The following is a 22,913-nucleotide window of genomic DNA, read 5'->3' on the forward strand; positions in this document are numbered from 1 at the left end:
TGTAGTCTAGTCGTCGTCGTCGTCGTCGTCGTGTCGTCGTTCGTCGTCGCGTGCGTGTGTCGTCGCCGTCGAGTCGTCGTCAGTCGTCTAGTGTCGTAGTCGTCGTAGTAGTAGTGGTCGTGGTAGTGGTGTAGTCTTCTCGTCGTAGTATGCCTCGTCTCGTAGTCGTGTCGTCGTCGTAGTCGTCGTAGTAGTCGTAGTAGTAGTAGTAGAAGTCGTAGTCGTAGTCGTTCGTAGTAGTAGTGTAGTTAGTGTAGTGTAGTCGTAGTCGTTCGTAGTAGTAGTAGTAGTCGTAAGTAGTAGAAGTTGTTGTAGTCGTAGAATTAGTAGTAGTAGTAGTCTATCGCTTGTAGACAAAACAAATTGACATAACTATAATATATTTTTCCCTGTATGTAAGCATACAAAACGGATACTAAAAGCTCCTCATGAGCAATTATGTGTTATGGGAGCTTAAACTGAACAATAATGCTTAAACCAACAAATAGCCTCAATCTTAATTTTAATATCTTTTATGTTAAACCGTCAGTACAAGTTATAATCCATGTATACATATAAAATGACAATAAAATAGCATTGGAAACCAAAAATAAAAAATTGATATACAAACTTAAAATATGTTTTTTATGAAAACAATTTTTTTTTCAATCTACAAATAGTGTGGTTCGTTACTAATGCATCACTATAGAGCTATGAATGTTTACATCTAACAGACAATGACAACATTAAGTTATTTAGCCGTGTAGCCTCTAAATGATGTAATAGGATATGTACGTACTTCACATGACTGCTCACACTTTAAGTAGACACCTGCACTGTAAAGATATTCGTATATCATTTGCGGAAAACATTATACAAATCGATGAGTTGTATTTCTATAAATCTATAACGTAGGATGTTCACGTATTCAAAGTCGTTCACCAAACACTGTGTATTTATCTATGCATTCAACTCGTCTTTAATCGTTTATTTTTTGTCAGTAAAGTCACTTATAAAAAAGGGAAGTTAAACACTTGTAATGTATCAGTTGTTCGAGTTTATAAAATAATCACGGAATAATTAATTTATAAAATTTATTGCTTCTATAACCAAAAAGTAACGTAATGAATTTTATTGTTGAAACTTAACCTCCATGAGACCTTTATACGGCATACGTAATGCATAGCTCTATGCACATACTAGGGACGTATAAATGCAATTCTATAGATCAACACACACAAATAGTTTTGGGATGTCATTCATTAAAATTATGTCATGTCCTTATTTTTATTGGCATGAAAATTGCAATAAATTATTAGTATGTATGTTGAAATGCATAAGTACTTAAATGTTCCCTAAAGTAGAGTGCAAATGAAGTTGGCATACCGTTACCGGAAAACACAAAGACAAGCGAAATGTCAATTAGGATGATAATTCACCGAGTGTAACTGTAACTCTTTACCCTGGTTTTTGATTGGTTAGTGGTTTCGATAATACTTATGTTGCCAACATGTTTACTAAATGATGTTGAAATTCCTCCATGACCAAGTTATTTTCTAATATATTTAAACGATTAGGAATGCAGTCTCTATTAATAATAATTTTCTTCCCACACTGTTAAACTTCTAGATGCATGTTTCATTCTTTGCCTTTGCTAGCCAACTGTATTTAAATTTGTAATAAGTATCGACATCTCCGGATTCACCTCCAAGATTTGGGGATATGGTTCTTTTCCATTAAACAAGGTGATTAAGAAAATATTGTATCGATCTTTTCCCACCGTCATTTTTTTACCAACAAACTAGAGCTATCCCTTTAGGTGATTAATACCCTGATTTGCGACATGCGACTTTAATTAAAGCTGAAAGTCGTGGTTTAGTATTTGGATATTTAAAATGTTAATTTAAAGGTCGTCATTTAACTTGAACTATATACATGGCGTATACTGTGAAATTGAACACCTGAGCTCCATAAAATGTCATCATATATGGTTGTTACAAATCCATATTTCAAATTGTTTGCGCAATTGGATATTGACAACCACTCCTGAGCTTATCATTGTCACACAAAACAATTGCAATATCTTTAAAGATCGAGTGCGAGATAATGTGTTTACCATCGCGATAAATGTACACCAATTTACTATGGGAACATCATGCTTCTCTGTATGACAAATTACCGGTTTGAATTATGCTATGAACATATATGAAACATTTAAATCATACCAATATATTAAAAGAAAGAATATTCCTAATAGATTATCCACAATGATAAGCGTTCCGTTTTGAACCGAGGTTACAACAATAAACGGCAATACATTAATTGCAAAAAATGCTCTGTAGGATAATTGTACATTCTCATTATTAGTATTTTGTTTAGCTAAAACACTGAAAAAGAAAGATGGTAAATAAGCAAAAACTGTCCCAGAACAGAGTTATGATAATGTCTTTGGGACATAAGTATTTGGGAAATGTAACAGTAAGGCGATAGCTCTTTTATCCAAAGAATGTATGTGTACATTTTTCATAGTTTTTCGACAAAGTCTTTATATGTATGATAAGTGTTGATAAATAAAAATGGAGAGATACCTTTATATGAAAATTGCATTAATCAATACTCAATTTACACTGAATTCACACTAAATTACGGGCAAAAATTTAATGCGTTTTTTTCATTAAGTACGAAATAACTATGTTCATATTATCTAGGTATTAGCATGGTGTTATTTTTACGAATAGTGTCAGGTGTCCTAAGATCATCGTAAGAATGTCAATCAAACGTTTAATAATTGTGTCATCTACGACATGTTCATTAATAGAGTAGCGTAAGAGACCGACATCATATAATGATACGAAAATTCAATATTATTGCAATTTGTACATTTATTAAAATATTTACATCGGCAACTCACACTTTTAAAGCCGGATGTTGTGATCATATTGCGCATGCGTATTTTAGTGGTCTCGCAAATTAGACGTTTCTACGGCACAGGCAAGCGAGCATGCGCTTTATTAAATTCCTGGCATAATATAGACTAACCCTACGAGTTCTCAGAAGGTCCTATAAACAATGCATGTTATGTTGAAATCGGAATGTATACAGAAAACAATGGGTATTTTATTATCATTATTTTTAGCTGCAGTTGCACAGTTTGCTGTTGTTGTTGTTGTTGATGATTATAATGATGATGATGATGATGATAATGATGATGATGACGATGATGATGATGATGATAATCATGAAGAAGAAGAAGAAGATGATGATGATGATGGTGATGATGATGATGACGATGATGATGATTATGATGATGACAATGATGATGATGATGACGATGATGATAATTACGATGATGATGACGATGATGATGACGATGGTGGTGATGATGCTGACAATGTTGATGATGATTACGATGATGATGCTGATGATGATGAGGATGATGGTATGATGGTGATATATGAAGATGATGATGCTGATAGGTGATGATTGTGGTGGTGGTGGGGGTAATGATGACGCTGATGACGATGATGGGCGAATGTATATCACATATTTCAATAAGTGTACTATCGAGTCTTTACGATTAAAGACCGACATCCTGAATCAACCCCGATAATTAAGTTGCGGCAGATATTTACATCCGGCATACTAATGTCATTTACGTCACGTGACTGTTTTAAACCAAGTACATGTTGTTGTTAGCTCTTGTTACACATTTCTAGCATCACTTCAGTTGACATGTCTTCAATTAGTTCATATTATGTGCACAGTATTTTCAGTATATAAAATATATTATAATTAATTTTGATTTTTTTTCTTGTTAATTTCCTTATGCACTTTCGATTTCAAAAAAAATTGTCAATGAGGAAGTATGAGTGACAATTATGTTTGTACCTTTTCTATAAAGTAAACGATAAATTTGGAGTCAATCGCGACATGATTGTGGAAGTGGGTAATATCATTTTTAATGCAATGTACTTACATTATCGATAGAATCATATCGCGAAGTGAGTAATCTCATGAGTCTTTCCGCAACCATGCGCGGTCACAATCGTAATACATCGACTATCTCCGGAATCCTCCGTAGGACATCCGCGGTCAATCAAGCGATTTTTATAAAACATTAGCAACTCAATGATTAATTACATATGAACCCATACTTCTATTTTTCACGCGATTCTTAGTAGTGCATTTTAATTTTGTTTTGAAATATACATTTATTTAAAAAAAACTATAAAGGTTATGCTACGTACTAATTCCTGAACTTTGACCAATATACATACCAAATGTATGGTGGCATAAAAATCCCTAACATAACAAACTACCGAGCGGTAAAGTGCGAAAAAGAATTACTACCTGTTACGAATATGATATCTTTCTATGTGATGTATAATTATAGCTGTTTTAATAATCAAATACATAAACTTGCCAACTAGTGAAATACGCTTCGATTAATGGGACTTCTGTGTCATCACATCTATCTTAATTATATAGTGTACTCTAAATCTACCGCAATACTTGAAACCCGCGTTGTTGTTTGTTATTTGTTGTTGTTGTTTGTTGGTACTGTAATTGAATACTTTGTTACGGAAGTCATTAAACATTATGAGTCCTTTTAACTTATATGTGAGTCGGGTCTTTCGATATGACATTTATGCGAATGTCACATCGATTTTAAATTTTCATTGAAAATAAAGCACATTTTATTCTTTAAAACTCCATTAATTTAAAGTGAAACTAAAATCTTTGAGTCAGGTGAGTGCTTTTAGTCGAGTGCTTCGTGTAGCAGATATTCATTACACAGAAAATCACAGTGAACGCTATCATGATATTGGTCGGCACTGTGGACGCTATCAAGATACGGGTCGGCTAACTCATTTGTAAGATCGCTGGACTATAACTCCGATGGCCGAGTTGTAGGATAAATCAAAGCGCTGAAGACACTGACGTTGTTCGCTATTGCATAACATAAGACGCAACTCATTTTTCAAAATTAATCGCAAATGAACACACGCCATTCAAATTTATAAAGAGTGTGTCATAACGAACGGGTCGAGATTTGTGTGCACTTTTAATCATACTATTTATTTTATAGAGATAACTTAGACAAAATAACAACAACATGGCCCTTTTTGAACGTTCTGAAAGCATAGAACGTATGATGAAAATGGAAATGAGAACTGAATATAAAGACAATTTGAAATCACCATCATATTAAATTAATATTGTTGTAATATCGAATACCTATCTCACTATATAAGAATATAATTTTATGATGAAAATTCCCTGTACAAAAGTTTTATTTTTGACACCATATACAAATTCAAAATATAAAATAAGATATTGATGAAAATAAATAAAAAATAAATCTGCGAGCAATACTTTTTACTCACGAATTAGATAGTCATAAAGACAGCCCTATTAACCCGTACTTTGTTGTTCATGCACTACTTGTTACCCTAGCAGTTCACACGGTGTCAACAACTCTGACCTAAACATATGTATAGAGCACTAATGTGCTTTTTCGGCGTAGCTGTTTTACCCAGCTTTTCACCATAAATAACTTTCACATAACGTCATCAGACACACATGAATATATTCGAATATTTCATGGGCTGATTCGAGATAAAACCTCTAAACATTGGCTACGTCACTGTGTCTACGCTCAGCGCAAAGGATGTATCACTGTTCAGTGTAAGGAATTCCGGACTAATCTCTGCATTTTTACATGACACAAATTGTGGCCCAGTTACAATTAAGCGTTAAAATCCATCTCGCAGAATTTCAGGGTCAGTGCTCTTTCACTAAATCGTCCGGAGAATATATAATTAACTATAGATATACATAGTTTTGCTTTCAAGATGAGAAAGCAAACAAAAAGTTTAGTGTCACGATAAGAGGCAAATCGTTTAATTATCCAACCACAAATGTTTCCCGTACTCGGTCAGCACGTCTAGAAATCGTTCCAAAACGCCTGGGTAGGCTGCCCTTATTTACAAGTTTGCTATTGGAATACAGTTTTGTATCGAAAAACATTGTGCTAAAATGTGCAATTTACAATTCGCGATGAGATTTTTAATGACCCTCGTCATGTGAATGTGGTTCTTATTCCATATGCGCCCATCATGTGTAAAGTCCACTCAGCCTGCGCATCTTTCAGTCTGGTAAGGAGATACATAATAAGACCATACCACATTGGGTGATTTTAAGGCGAACAGCATCGCCTCTGACCAGACTGCGCAAATGCACAGGTTGGGCTTAAGATACGCTGGCCGAAACGTGTAAGACCCATTTTCGCATGACGCAGCTATGATTTAAATTTGTCGAAAGAAAACTGCTTGTAAAACAAATATTAACATACGATATATTTCGATGGTGAAGAAATACACTAATAATAAGGCATGTGATGACACATATGATGTGCACGCCCGTAGTATAATTTCTATCTACTTACACTAATACGTGGTACTCCCGTAGTATATTTTTTATCTACTTACACGAATGTGTGATTTGACAATGATAACACACATTTCATGCAGTGAATATGCAACTTACAAGTTAACAAACACAATAGTTAAACTTTTCTTTTCAATTTAATTTTTCATAAACGTAAATTGCAAACTTTATTTCAAAGTCAGCATTTTCGCCGACTAACTTAAACAAAGAAAGATATTTCTTGTTATATTTAGTTGTTTTTATATTCGGTTTTAGCGATAATAAAGCTTTTTTGTTGCTGTATAAAATATACCTGTAGTAATTGGTGAACTCATGCTCAACGTTTTATTAACTGAGAACTGTGAATGTAAGCCAACTCAACATTCTACTATTGCGTTGTTAGCACCCGTGAATACAAAAGATTGCCGTAATCTGTTGAGAACAAAATAATGTTTCCCAGAAACAGCAGTAGTAGCATGCACTATAAACGAGGTTACACAACATCGCACTACACTTGTTTATCAGCATCTATTAAGAGCCTCACATTATGAATGACCTTTGCTGAACAAAAATACTACGTCATTAAGACGCACCAGATAGTGGACTATTTTAATTATTCATAAACAACCTTACCGTGACACGCATAATACAAACATTGTTTATTGATTTTTTTCGGCGCAGCTGTCTAAGCCAGATTTTCATTCACTGACCTGTGTAAGTGTCCAATAAAATTCAAATAAAATTTCCCGCGGCTAGATACGAATGAATACACTTCATTTTCTCCGTTGTCTGATTTGAGCATAACCCCCCAGACCACTGGAAACATGACCGCGTCTTTGTATTATAGCGTGTAACAATGTTTTACTGCGTGTTCAGCATGAAAAAATTGTATCTCTAACGAAAAGGCTTGATGGATAAAACAGTTTTCACTCAACTCTTGACATCAATACAGTTTTGTGTGCCCCTTTATATTCAGAGGATTGTCAGCGCCAGAGCGTTTGTACTTAAAGGCTATGTTCTCATATTGAGTTATTACTACCATATTGCTGCCTGTGTACTAGTATCGTATAGTTCATAAAAGTATCGTTTTTCCCTATCCTGATATTCGTTTTGGCCTAAGCATTTTAATTATTTTCGAAATTAAACATTATACATGTAAAATTATAAAGTTTTAAACAAGCCGTCGTTCCAGCAGTGCAATCGTGGCCTCACTTTAATGAATTGCATTCCAACCCGTAAGGTATAAGGGTCAGTTCGCGGCCTGTAAACGGATCGTTATGTAATATAGGCGCTATCGCGTTAACTAGGTGATCTTGAATTGTATTTAGACCAGAAATTTGTTAAATGAAGATATTCGGCAATATATCTATGGTAGATAAATCATAGATTCTTATTATGTTTTCAACAATACCCTGATAAATATTATTTTTGATTAATTAAACAAGCATTATTCCACCATTTGTAAAACAGGTTTGTTCGAAGAACGCGCGTATAAATATTTATAATATTTACGGGTACTTCGCATGTGGCCGGTTGACTTATATGTTTTAATTTTAATTCCATTTTTCTTTTGTTTTTCTGTTTTGTATTTATATTGATATGTGATAAGCAATATGTAATATTGTAAAATAAGCCATAAAAACTCCGCGTTATATCCCGTTCTCCGTGTGATGCAGCTAAGAACTGCATGGAAAAAGACATTCGCTATCTTTGATCTCAATCATTAAAATCTTTACCTTTCACCAACTCCAACCACAATCAATGTCGTATATCTTTTCTTTGAAGATATGTCTTGTTTCTATATGCATGTACGCTCCGTTAAAAAATATTCCATTTAACCTCTTGCATAAATTGCATAACTCTTTCTCGCGCCGATGTGGCAGATTCGGCAGATGCGGCGGTTATCCAGCTTAGCGTAATTAACAGCAGACCGACTTGCAACGCGTAGTACTAACCTTAGTAGCGAACAACTTAAAAGGGCAGTTGTCAAGTAATATGGTAAGAATGAGCAATCCATACTGATAATCCTGCAGAACTAGGAAAAGTTCGAGTCCAGAACTGGTTGCACGCTTTTCACCACCCGGCGAGTTTAATTTTCATATATACTTATAACTACCGAGAATGTATTGTTACAATCAACGCAATATGTGAACCTGTTTTTGCTAGTCATAATAATCGCAAAGTATTTGTTGTTGAAGTCAAAGATGGCATTGATAATTTTAATGACTGGTTCTGACCAACGGGAATATCTTATTTTACTAAAGCAGCAATTTTCATTGTTAAGCCTCGATTCATCGGGCCAATGTCATCCGCTACGCTTGTATATCACACTTCAGTGAAAGAACCCAACACATGTTGTCATGAACATTTGAAGCCTGATCTTATCATTATGATTAAATCAGTTGGAATGTTGTTTAAAACAGGATATGCTTATATCGAATAATTTAATATTCGTAATGACACTATTTGTATATCAATTTTAACAAAATGTAAGATGCATACAAGCTAGTTTACATGATTGATGTATTAATAATTATCATATTGACTTATATTTAGCGATCTTAGTTTATAGCACCATTCAAGACTGTGAACATTTGGTACGATAACGTATGGTCCATGTCCCGGTTATGATTGTTATAGGTGTAACGTAACAGCATATAATGTTAAATAAAATATTAAGGGTTCTATAAAGAACATACTTGACTGTTAAAACAATAATTACATAAATGAACTTTGAAAATTTAATAATAAATCTTTGTTACATATTGGCCATGATTATAGGATTTTAAATTTTTTATTATTTGTTAAATTATAAATACTCTTGCAAGTAAAAACCAGACATACCTTTACATTCATTGTTAAAGTAGGCTAAATCAATAATTTCAAAGGTTAAAGATAAGATACTCTAGATGTATGAATCTGTTTCTCAGCGACGTGTATTTAACAAGGTATCCCAGTTGATAAAATGGTCAAAAGTATTGGCACGGGAATTCTAATCTTATTAAATTATTTCGTACATCCATTGAACTATGCCGATGAAGACGATTACAATAATACCTTATTATCACCAGGCATACAAAGTACTGCAGCGGGAATCATAATCTTATTAAATTATCTCTCACATCCATTCAACTATACGATGAAGACAATAATACCTTTTTATCACCACAAATAGTCTAATCAGTTGTCTGAAAGGATTATTCGATAAATGGGTAAACACATGAATAATTTGGTTACTTCACACCGGGGAGTGACATGTTGGAACAGTACTTTAGCGGTAAGCTAATCAGAAAATAACAAGTAGTAAGGGAACTCTTTGACCAAACCAATTAGAAATCAACGAGTAGTCAGTAGAACGCTTTGACCAATCAAATATGTTATAATGAATAGTGCTATTTTATGTTGGTGTGTATTTCAGTACAAAACGAGATGTTTTATGTAGAAAGGACTATTCCGCGGTTCGATTTGTTAGCAGGGCATTGTTGCTTGCTTTCGCGGGCTGGGCCCGTTGCGGGCTTCGCATGTATCTTGTACTTGACAAACATTATGAAAATGTTGTGTTGAGTTAAAAAGAAGAAATACAACGTAAAGAAAACAGAATTGGACTCTGTTCACGTTTATCTTGTATTGTGTCTCAACGAACTATGTCACATACGGAAATTTAGGTCGACGTATTAAAAAGAAACATACAAGAAGATAGTATTTAGAAATTGAGCAACGGTCACTCGTTGTGCCAATTCTAAGACGCAAGTTTTACCGATAACATGAAGTGATTGAAATCACAGATAAATATGGTAACCCCTGTCACCACATATATAAGATTTGAAGACAGAGCTGTTACATGCTGCATGACAAGATACCTTGGACTATAAAGTACTGGTATGGGTCAAACATTTTCTAAAGTATGTGTACAGAGTACACACGGTATACAAAATTTTGTGAACTGTATATACCTTGTGGTTTATCCAAACACATATTTATTACTGATATACGTTTGAGCTCCCACTTTAAGAGAGGGGGTATGGCATATTGAGTATCCCTTGTCCGTCCATTTGTTCTTCCTTCCGTCCTTACATTCTTCATTTTTTTAGTCGCGAGTAACTCAAAAGGTATTGCCTCTAGAGGGATGAAACTTAATAAATATATCAACCAACATGATCTATAATAAATCAATGTCTATTGATGGATATTTTCTTCGAGAGATTCAATGACCTATTAATAACCATGTTTATTTAAGATATGTGATTAAACAGCCTGTTTTTATAAAGATCTTTGAACAATGTTTAGTCGCAGCCCACCGGTTGTTTAAAGATAGTAGTATTATACAAAAATCCATCAATCAACATGTATTGATAGCTATGTTTATCATATAAGCGCGTACAGAACGTGTTGAATATCAGAATATATATATTCTTATTTGTTATCAATGTTTTTGCAGATGGAGTAACTATCTTTAACCTAGCTGATTATAAGGGGCGATCGAGCCACATTAGGTAAAGAATTGTTATAAAAACGTTGTCAAATCGTTTTATAAATGATTTTTTAGTAATTTGTAATCCATGAAGGTTGTTTTTAATTTGCAATGCGTTAACCTCATCAATAATACGTATGTAACATAGATGCAATATCCTTTACCTTTTAGAGTTAATGCAATATTGCTTATACTCTGCAACGATCTATATATAAATTCACATCTAACTCAAACTAGGCCCTCCCTCCGGCCATCCCTTTCACCTGCATCATCTAAAATTAATACTTCAATCGTTTCGTCGGAAGACAAATCGCTTCCACCATCTTATTCCGTATCACATTTTGTTTACTAAGTAAATTGTGTGTACGCCTACTAAACTAACTTTTGTTAACTATAGGTCATGTACATGTTTACAATTATTCAGTTTTGTAGCCAATGACATAGAGAATATTAGGTTAGTGTTGATTATAGATCATGTTTATCATGCGAGTCTTAGAAAACAAAATGCACGAGCCTTGGCGAGTGCTTTTTCGTGTTCGTGCAGAGCATGATAAACCTGATCTGTAATCAGCACTAATCTCGTATTCTATTTATCCCACTTTTTATTCAGTAAACCTTGTATTTAAGGATGTTCGATCGTTTCGTGAATAAAATTGGGGGTACGGTAAAACGTTTGTGTGTAAAACATTTAAAATGGACTAGTTATATTGAGATTGTATTAGATCAGCATCTGTAACCTTTGTATTATCATACTGAACACATTTAAAACCAAAAATATTTGAAATCGTAAAAAGTAATGAGACATAAGTATGACTAGTTTTTTGTTTGTTTTGAACTTTTTATTGCACAGTTCAAAAATCGATGACATACAATACAGATACAAATTTCTGTTGATGTAATTTTCATATTCATTTGAAGTTCTCAATAATTAAAGTAAACTAGCTTAGCTTTAAAATAAAGTAAAGAAATTGATAGGTCACAGTGGATTTTTGTTGGCTACAGACCTTTTAATATGGACTTAATTTCAAAAATATAATTACTCACATTGTAATAGTAATTAAAACAAATCTATATAATAACTGCTCCATAACAAATAAAATTATCAACTGAAACTTGATACACGTAGAAATATTTATTATATACATACTTATGGAAATATTTCAGATGTAACACATGAAAAAAACATGTTGATGTTCAAATAAACATCTTTAATTACCCCACCCACCTGTTACCCATGTTTAGTACAGTCCCTGGGCACCTCCCGTGTGCAAAAAAAGAGTTAAAGCTAATTTATATATCAATTTTTAGGTAAATGTCTGAAGTGTCAGAAAATTTTGGGTGGACGTGCCGCGTGATGGTACGTTTTTTGTATTATGTAATTGTGTTTGGTTGCCATGGTAACAGTTTTGAAATACTTCTATTTCCAGTTTAAGTGCTAAAAAGGTCCCATAATCGTTTTTTTATTATAGTTTTATGATATTAAATTACTTTATCACAAAAATATTTTAAATGAGATCACACACAAGCGATTAATGATGGTAAACTGTACTAGTATTCGGATAAATTGAAATTGGGATAGCATTCAAATTACTGTTGACTATTGCATACGTTTTTGATGTAGGAGACACACTTTTATCATAAGTAAGGTTTCAAATATTAGATTGACATAGAACCAATGGGGTTTATTAATTAGTTATTGCATAATTTATAACAAATGTGTGTAAACCTGTAACAGATAAAAGTAAATGGTTGTATAATGATCACCTTGTAATTACAATATAAAACTATGGAAGAATACAATACTTCATTTATCAACGGTATGATTAACGCAAACCATAGCTTGTGTACATAACTGAGCTGTTATCAAATTCGACTAAGAGCCATGTACACACATTACATTTTACACCATACGCTAAATACAATACAAATACATTGCTTTCAAGCTATAATCAATGTAAAATTTACATATCAACATTGTGCATGTACTACACATTTGCACTGAATATGTGACAAACATGAGTAAATTTGTAATAAAGTCAGTCAAATATATGATATATAGCATTATATTTTTTGCATTCTAAATAATCAAAATACAAAAAAAGAAATATAACTTGAGTCACCAAAAGTCGGTCGTCATTATTTCAGACTATATATATATAACTTAATATTTATAAATAATGTTATGTTTACATAATTAACTATGTATATTAAAATTGCAACAGTGGACAGATATATGTATATGACTGTATAATTATCACAATGTAATAATAATAAGTAATAAGACAAAATATTAATCACATTAAGTAATAAGACAGAAATTTCTCATTTTTTAACAAGACTGCCAAACTGTCACAATTAGAGAGCTTACACCATGCTAAATGCTTGAAATGCACTAAGTAACCTCGTGACCTCGTTTTTGACCCTGCATGACCCATATTTGAACTTGACCTACATATCATCTAGACACAACTTTTTTACCAAATGAGGTAAAGATCGGATGAAAACAACTTCAATTAGAGAGCGAACACCATGCTAAATGCTTGAAATGCACTAAGTGACCTCATGACCTGGTTTTTGACCCTGCATGACCCATATTTGAACTTGACCTACATACTATCTAGACACAACTTTTGACCAAATTAGGTGAAGATCGGACGAAAACTACTTCAATTAGAGAGCGGACACTATGCTAAATGTTTGAAATGCACTAAGTGACCTAGTTTTTGACCCGGCATGACCCATATTTGAACTTGATCTACATATCATCTAGACACAACTTCTGCCAAATTTGGTGAAGATCGGGTGAAAACTACTTCAATTAGATAGCGGACACCATGCTAAATGCTTGAAATGCACTAAGTGACCCCGTGGCCTAGTTTTTGACCCAGCATGACCCATATTCGAACTTGACCTACATATTGTCTAGACACAACTTCTGACCAAGTTTGGTGAAGATTGGATGAAAACTATTTGAATTAGAGAGCGGACACTGCAGTGGACGCCGCCCGCCCGCCGCCCGCCCGCCGCCCGCCCGCCAAGGGTGAAGCTATAATACGTCCCGTTTTTAAAAACGGGCGTATAAAAATTGTATAGCTAGCGAAACAGATTTTTCTTGTAATGACTATACCATTATTAGTTTACCTATTGCAATATTAATATGCACATAAATATTATTCCCAAATTGCAATAGGTGATAATTTTGTAAAATTTGTAACAATTATTTGATTGCATAATCACAATAAATAATAAAAAGAAAAAAAGAAATTTTAATTCATAATCACAATGTATAACTTACGCAAAATAAAGGAGTCAGTTAACGTGATAATTCTTGTAGAAATAACATGTTTAAACAAGCTAAACTATACACATTTTTGTGCGTATGGAAAGGCCTTGTCCATATACACATGCATACCAAATATGAAGGTTACATCTGGAGCGACGTAGAAGTTATTTGCATTTTTCGAAACCTAAAGGCACATTTCGAAACCTAAACGCGGACCCTAAGTACAAGGTCAATGTCAAAGGGGTCCACATTTGTGTGTGTATGGAAAGGCCTTGTCCATATACACATACATGCATACCGATTATGAAGGATACATCTGAAGTAACATATAAGTTATGAGCCTTTTTTCGAAACCTAAACGCAAAGTGCGACGGAAAGACAGACGGACGGACGGTCCGAGCAATATATGACCCCTTCGGAGGCATAAAAATGTGTTGTTGTCCATATATATAAAATACACATGTACACAACAACTACTAATGTATGCAACAACTATCAAAATTCACATTACAGAAATGCTTATAACATTCTTACAGAAATGTTCACCAGTTATACTAAACACTAAATACTACAAATCAAATTAGTAAATCTACAAAAAAAACATATAATACAATTAGTGGCGCAATAATGTTTCAACTGTTTAACCATCTGTGGTTTAATGCATTGCCAAAAATATCTTACAACTTAGGTGAAACATGAGAAATACAACTGACATAAGAATCATAACAATGTTTGTCATTGAGATGCAAAACAAATTATGTAACAGCTATTCGATTTCATAGCTAATCTATGTACAAGATGAAAATTACAATTGATTAGATATCCGGCAACAAATAACTCGCTATTGCACATATTATTTTCTCTGATTTTGTTACTCTTATTTGTCCGTTTGTAACCTCTGACAAGAGGCTCCTTAAACCACTCAGTCCGTTTCTTTTTGATACAGTTCTCAAATGTTTAAGTTGCAATCCACGGTAATGTTAACAATAAATAATTGTTATTGAAAAAAACATTTTATGTGTTCTCATTGTGCTCATTATATTCCACTTCACTTCAGTTAAATATTCATCATACAACATAATTACCGCAAGTAAACCTCCAGAAATTTCATTGTTTTTATGTTCATTTATATGAAAATCTTTTTAGCCATGGTTCATGCTGGTGTCGGGGTCAGACAAATAAACAGTATTTTGTCTACTTTAAACATACCCGCTGTCAACCGCACCATGCTCATCAGAAGGTGTGTCTATTTGATGAATATCTAAATATTATGATGCTTATTATTTCACAAATAATACTGCTTGTTTTCTAAATTAAAATATTTACACATTTTTTTTTGTTTAAATTCGCATTGTGTGTCAGCTAATGCAAGTTGTGCATGCATTTCTCTTTATTGTTACCAAGCTGTCGAAGAGGTGGCAAAGTCAAGTGCCGATACATTCTTGCAAAAAGAAGTGCGTTTAAATGAAATGTATGTATCATGTTCACTTTAAAATTTCATTTAACTTTTACATGTATATATTATTTAATGTGTTAGTTAAGGTATGTACTTAAGAAGTGAAACACTCTTTTCTTCGCTTCATTGATCATGTATGAAGGGAAGGTTTTTGCATTTTACTTGCATAAAGCGGAAGGCTTTATGAATAAATTAGATGCCAAAAACTTATGGGATTAATTCGCGTATGAATTTAGTAAGCGCCTCCTTTTTCAATACGCAATATCCATCATGTACATGTCTTACATGGCATAATATATCCAAGTAGTCCCACGCTCGGTTTCCTCGTGCGCCTCGTGGAGGCAACTCGCTTCATCGAAAAACAAACCCCAGTCACGTGATATACTCTAGCCAATCATAATAATAAATCTAGTGAAACGGCAATTGTAATTATATTATGCAAATTACTTTTACTATTTTTAATTTAGATGAATGAAGATGAACAGCTGTCAGTAATGTTTGTATGACTCACTGTTTAACACTTTACTGTGTAAATGTTTGGTTTGGAAATTTGTTTTATGATCTTAATATATCTTCACAGGCCTAACAATGAGATTGATGTCAGTGTGGATGCAGGATGGCAGAAAAGAGGCAGTGGAAGGGCGTATGATAGTTTATCAGGTGAAAAATATGTAAACAAACTGCTAGCATGTACATGTACTAACCATTCTTCTTGTTTGTTTAATTATAATGTAAGGCTATATAAAACAATTACATACATGTACAATTGATCTGCATGAAATCAATTTTATTAATTTATGGTGACATTATTAACTACTGTTGTGTAATTACCAAAATGTTAATATTATCTGCATTAAATAAATATTAAATAATTGAAGACTGACATACTTTCATGATTAGTAAATGTTTGTACCACTATGAATAGAATGCTTCGAGATGCCCATATTGTTAGCTTATATCATTCAAGGACACTGCTCAATGGTCGGCACGAAGACTGGCAAGGTCTTGGCATATGCAGTCCGTAGCAAAACCTGCAGAGTATGCAGTCAGCATAAGAAAAAAGGTAATGACCCATGCAAGCTACACGATTGTAGAAAAAATTGGAGTATTTCAGCAAAGGCCATGGAACCAGACATGGTCACTGAAATGATCATTGAAACTGCCAAAAAAGGTGTTAAGGTTACAGGGATAGTGGGTGATGATAACACCACAACAGCAGCAAGACTGAAAACCAATGTTCCCCATATGGTAGAGAAAAGATCCGACAAAAATCATGTGAAAAAAAATCTGGCCAATTGTCTGTATGGCATGCAAAAAAACCTTTCCAACTTTAAGCACAAAAATTATCAACTATTTACTTAAATTATTCAACTACAATATATCACAGAATAAACAAAACCCTGTCGGCATTTCACGTGGTATGGATGCTGTTGTTGGACACGTGTTTGGTGATCATTCTTTCTGTGATGACACATGGTGCAGGTTTATTCATAACAGCTCTGCTAAATATTCCTCCTGACCCTATGGAAGACCACTGACCAACCCTTCACTGAAGGCGGCATTGCTTGATGTTTTTGGTGCTTATAAAAAATAGCCCCCAAATTAAGCATGTTGGGCAGTACTCAAGCCAACGAGAGTCTCAACAAGTCCATAGCCAGCAAAGCTCCCAAACAGCTTCATCTTTCTGGGTCAGCTAATTTGAATTTTAGGGTTGCTGCTGGTGTAGCACAGAAAAACCTTGGAAGCTTTTATCTCACAAATGTAATATAATATATATATATATTGGATGTTATATTATACTTTACAAGTTCTGCATGCTGTCATGAAATGACATTTAATTTGTTTTTAGCTTGACTACTATATATGAAATATATATAGTGGAGCTAGCCTACTCACCCCGGCGTCGGCAGGAGCGTTGGAATGTTAAAGTTTGCGTACCACCTCAAATATTTTCTTTGTCCCTTGACATATTGCTTTCATATTTTGCAAACTTCTTTACCAACATGACCCCAATCTATAAACAAGAGCAGACAACTGTACCAAGCATTTTGTAAGAATTATGACCCTTTTTATGTTCACAACCACTATAGTTGGGGGACAAATTGTGTTTGCCCTGTCTGTTGGTTTATTTGTTTGTGTGTTTGTGTAAAACTTTAACATTTGCCATAACTTTTGCAATATTGAAGATAGCAACTTCATATTTGACATGCATGTGTATCACATGGAGCTGCACATTTTGAGTGGTGGAAGGTCAAGGTCATCCTTCAAAGTCTAAGGTCAAATATATGGGTTAAGATCGCTTATTAAATGTACACTTTTGCAACATTGAAGATAGCAACTTGATATTTGGCATGCATGTGTATCTCATGGAGCTGCACATTTTGAGTGGTGAAAGGTTAAGGTCAAGGTCATCCTTCAAGGTCAAATGTCAAATATATGGGACATAGTGTTTCACATACACATCGCTTGTTCTACTTAGTATATGCATATTATCGATAAATCTATGTTTATATGTGTGTACCACCTCAAGTATTTTCTATGTCCCTTGACGTATTGCTTGCATATTTTTTTATACTTCTTTAGCAACATGACCCCAATCTATAAACAAGAGCAGACAACTGAATCAAGCATTTTATAAGAATTATGTTCCCTTTTTATACTTAGAAAATTAAAAATTAAGTTAAGTTTTGTATTTAGGTCCACTTTATTCCTTAAGTATCAAAACTATTGCTTTCATACTTGCAACACTTACCATAATAAGGGGACTGTGCAGGCAAAGTTATGTAACTCTGACTGGCATTTTGACAGAGTTATGGCCCTATTATATTTAGAAAATTGAAAATTTGGTGTTTTGGTCCACTTAACACCTAAAGTATCATAGCTATTGCTCTAAGAGTTGGAACACTCCCTAACTATCATAAGGGGACAGTGCAGGAACAGTTGTACAGTTGTGTATTCTGGTTGGCAAATTTATGGGATTATGGTCCTTTTTTGACTTAGTAACTTTAATATTTTGTTAAATTGTGTGTTTAGATCGACTATACTTCTAAAGTATCAAGGCTATTGCTTTCAAACTTCAAATACTTTCTTATTGTCATGAGGGTACTGTACCTGGCAAGTTGAATTTGACATTGACCTTTGAAATACCTTGACTCTCAAGGTAAAATTATTAAATTTTGCTAAAATTGACATAACTTCTTTATTTATGATCAGATTTGAAGGACTTTACCCAAATCATCACTAACTATCTTATAAGTTTGTTTTATGTCTTTACAAATGTTCAATAGATTGTGAAAAAATATACCTCTATAAATATACAATTTCTTTAAAACATAAGCGATCAATATGTTTTGTTTATGGTCCTCTTGCAGTTAGAATATGGCTATATTACCTTGACCTTATTGAATATGAACAATTTCCCCATGATGGCTTACGTTGTACTGTCAAACATTTTACATAGTCGAGCGCGCTGTCTTCTGACAGCTCTTGTTAGTTTATCTAAGCATGAGCATTTTTTGTATTACGTTATTGTAATACTAATGTATTTCCTAACTTATTTCCATGGATGAGATAAATAAACATATTTGGTAATTGGATTTAAATCAAACTTGATGAGTTTGTTTATGACTTTAAATATCTCATTATTTGTGAGGTTTTGGGTAATGGCACATCAGTACCGGTAAATAAACAGTAATTACCCGTAATTAATCTTCAACCAAAATCCAAATAAAAACAAACAGATTATATACATTTGTTAAATATTTAATTAATTTGTACTGCGGTGAACCACTAGAGACATCATTGCTTCATGTAGGGTTTTAAATTGTTTTGTATACATTGACACATTGCAGTAATTGTCTGTTAGTCATGCATGAATATTTTTTATCCGTGGAAATTTGATCCAGAAGAATGTAAAGTTTGGTTTACTGTATGCTGTTTAAGAAGTTAATGTAGTAACATTAGTTACTTTTTGAGTTATTTATTATCAATGAGATGCTTATGTCATTAATGAATGTTAACATCACATTGTTCTTTGAAAAAACACCCATTCACATCGTGATTGAGGTGCAACTTGTGCTTTTAAATGCCGGTTATAGAATACAACATTTAAAAAATCAGCTTTTATTTTGTCAATTGTTTCACAGTACACAAACTATTTATTCCATTTACCGGTATAACTTTTATATTATTTACATTATTTCATATTATTTTATTCCACATAAGCATATTCTAGCATTGTGCATTGTCAACTGTTCTGTCATTTACTTCGATCTATTTCAGGTTAATCAGAAACTGGGCGTTTCACCCGGTACTTTCACATCGAAACTGGCTCTTCTCCGTGACCTTCAGCACAAAAAAGAAAGGCTATAGCTGTTACTCGTGCAGAAAAACAGCGACGCATAAAACTCAAACTGGAACGGTATTTTTAATTAAGGGCATTTTATTTTTTAAACACAGTATTCTTCATTTTTATGCCCCAAAAGGGCGACATATAGTTTTCGCACTGTCCGTGGGTCGGTCGGTCAGTCTGTCACACTTTTCGTGTCTGCTCTCTAATTCAAGTAGTTTTTATCTTATCTTAACCGAAATAGGTCAGAAGTTCGAACATGGGCCATGCGGGCTCCTGTGTTTCTTACAATTGTATGGATTTTTTTACACGGTTGTGCTTTTATTTAGTGACAAAGTTGGAGTTTGGGGCATCCATGTCATGTGGACACATTTCTTGTTTTAAATTGTTTCAATAGATCCATCAATTATATATGCAAAGTAGTAGTAACATATAAAAGCATATGCTAATGTTTGTAAATTGATTATTGTAAAAGCATTAATATGCTGTGTAATTATTTCTTTAAATAAAAATCAGAGATTACCCATGAAGGTGCAAGCACATTTTCCAATGGGAATTATGTTTTTCCTGTTCAAGCATTCAAAGGACATAGAGCAAGAAGTACGAGAGGGACCAACGTACAGTTCAAACATAGAGGACCAATTGAATTGCAACAAGAGTTATGTTCAGACTAGTTTCTCATTTTGCTTTCATATAATAAATCATTCTTAATCTTTATTGATAAAATGATAGTAAATACCACTAAGATGATGTTGCATTACCCGCAACTGGCTATAGTATATTGGCGTGCATCATTTAAGAATTGAAACACTCTTCTCTTCGCTTCTTCAGCTTTATGAATAAATTAGATGCCAAAAACTTACTTTCATATATCCATTAAGTGAAGAAAAGAACGTTTCAATTTTCATAATATCAGTTATTATGCCCCCCCTTGGAAGAAGAGGGGTACTATTGTTTTGCTGGATGTAAGTCTGTAGGTAGATCATTCAGTTTCCGATCAATAATTTGTCAACTTATTCACAGATTGGCTTTTTACTTTCCATGTGCATAGGCATTAGACAATATATAACCCCTATTGAAATTAGGGTCACTAGGTCAAATATCAAGGTCACACTAAGTGTGAAAATTGTTTCCGATCAATAACCCTTCAACTGAAAAAATTCTTTGAAACCACAATGCATATAGAATGGATGTGAAAGAACCTCTTGTACGATTGTTCAAATTAAGCTTCTAAATAAGTCCTGTCCGGGGGGGGGGGCAATGTTTTTCCCTTATGTGCAGCTCCATGTGATACACATGCATGTCAAATATGAAGTTGCTATCTTCAATATTGCAAAAGTTATGGCAAATGTTAAAGTTTTACACAAACACACAAACAAATAAACCAACAGACAGGGCAAACACAATGTGTCCCCCCACTATAGTGGTTGTGAACATAAAAAGGGTTGCTCGGAACAGTTGTCTGCTCTTGTTTATAGATTGGGGTCATGTTGGTAAAGAAGTTTGCAAAATATGAAAGCAATATGTCAAGGGACGAAGAAAATATTTTAGGTGGTACGCAAACTTTAACATTCCAACGCTCCTGCCGACGCCGGGGTGAGTAGGCTAGCTCCACTATATATATTTTATATATAGTAGTCAAGCTAAAAACAAATCAAATGTCATTTCATGACAGCATGCAGAACTTGAAAAGTAAAATATAACATCCAATATATATATATATTATATTAGATTTGTGAGATAACAGCTTCCAAGGTTTTTCTGTTCTACACCAGCAGCAACCCTAAAATTCAAATTAGCTGACCCAGAAAGATGAAGCTGTTTAGGAGCTTTGCTGGCTATGGACTTGTTGAGACTCTCGTTGGCTTGAGTACTGCCCAACATGCTTAATTTGGGGGCTATTCTTTATAAGCACCAAAACATCAAGCAATGCCGCCTTCAGTGAAGGGTTGGTCAGTGGTCTTCCATAGGGCCAGGAGGAATATTTAGCAGAGCTGTTATGAATAAACCTGCACCATGTGTCATCACAGAAAGAATGATCACCAAATACGTGTCCAACAACAGCATCCATACCACGTGAAATGCCGACAGGGTTTTGTTTATTCTGTGATATATTGTAGTTGAATAATTTAAGTAAATAGTTGATAATTTTTGTGCTTAAAGTTGGAAAGGTTTTTTTGCATGCCATACAGACAATTGGCCAGATTTTTTTTCACATGATTTTTGTCAGATCTTTTCTCTACCATATGGGGAACATTGGTTTTCAGTCTTGCTGCTGTTGTGGTGTCATCATCACCCACTATCCCTGTAACCTTAACACCTTTTTTTGGCAGTTTCAATGATCATTTCAGTGACCATGTCTGGTTCCATGGCCTTTGCTGAAATACTCCAATTTTTTCTACAATCGTGTAGCTTGCATGGGTCATTACCTTTTTTCTTATGCTGACTGCATACTCTGCAGGTTTTGCTACGGACTGCATATGCCAAGACCTTGCCAGTCTTCGTGCCGACCATTGAGCAGTGTCCTTGAATGATATAAGCTAACAATATGGGCATCTCGAAGCATTCTATTCATAGAGGTACAAACATTTACTAATCATGAAAGTATGTCAGTCTTCAATTATTTAATATTTATTTAATGCAGATAATATTAACATTTTGGTAATTACACAACAGTAGTTAATAATGTCACCATAAATTAATAAAATTGATTTCATGCAGTTCAACTGTACATGTATGTAATTGTTTTATATAGCCTTACATTATAATTAAACAAACAAGAAGAATGGTTAGTACATGTACATGCTAGCAGTTTGTTTACATATTTTTCACCTGATAAACTATCATACGCCCTTCCACTGCCTCTTTTCTGCCATCCTGCATCCACACTGACATCAATCTCATTGTTAGGCCTGTGAAGATATATTAAGATCATAAAACAAATTTC

General features: G+C 33.9%; 1 protein-coding gene across 4 annotated transcripts in view; it reads right to left on the reverse strand.

The window, feature by feature from the left end:
• Positions 1 to 4,047, reverse strand: part of LOC127879519 (uncharacterized) — a 39,787-nt gene extending 35,740 nt beyond the window's left edge. For all 4 annotated transcript variants that reach the window (XR_008049135.1, XM_052426412.1, XM_052426410.1 and 1 more), the window contains exon 1: positions 3,956 to 4,047. The gene's annotated coding sequence lies outside the window, so the exon portion shown is untranslated. The remainder of the gene's footprint in view (positions 1 to 3,955) is intronic.
• Between the last annotated feature and the right edge of the window lie 18,866 nt (positions 4,048 to 22,913).

The sequence above is a fragment of the Dreissena polymorpha genome, chromosome 4, assembly GCF_020536995.1.
Source record: "Dreissena polymorpha isolate Duluth1 chromosome 4, UMN_Dpol_1.0, whole genome shotgun sequence".
Classification (NCBI taxonomy): Eukaryota; Metazoa; Mollusca; class Bivalvia; order Myida; family Dreissenidae; genus Dreissena; species Dreissena polymorpha.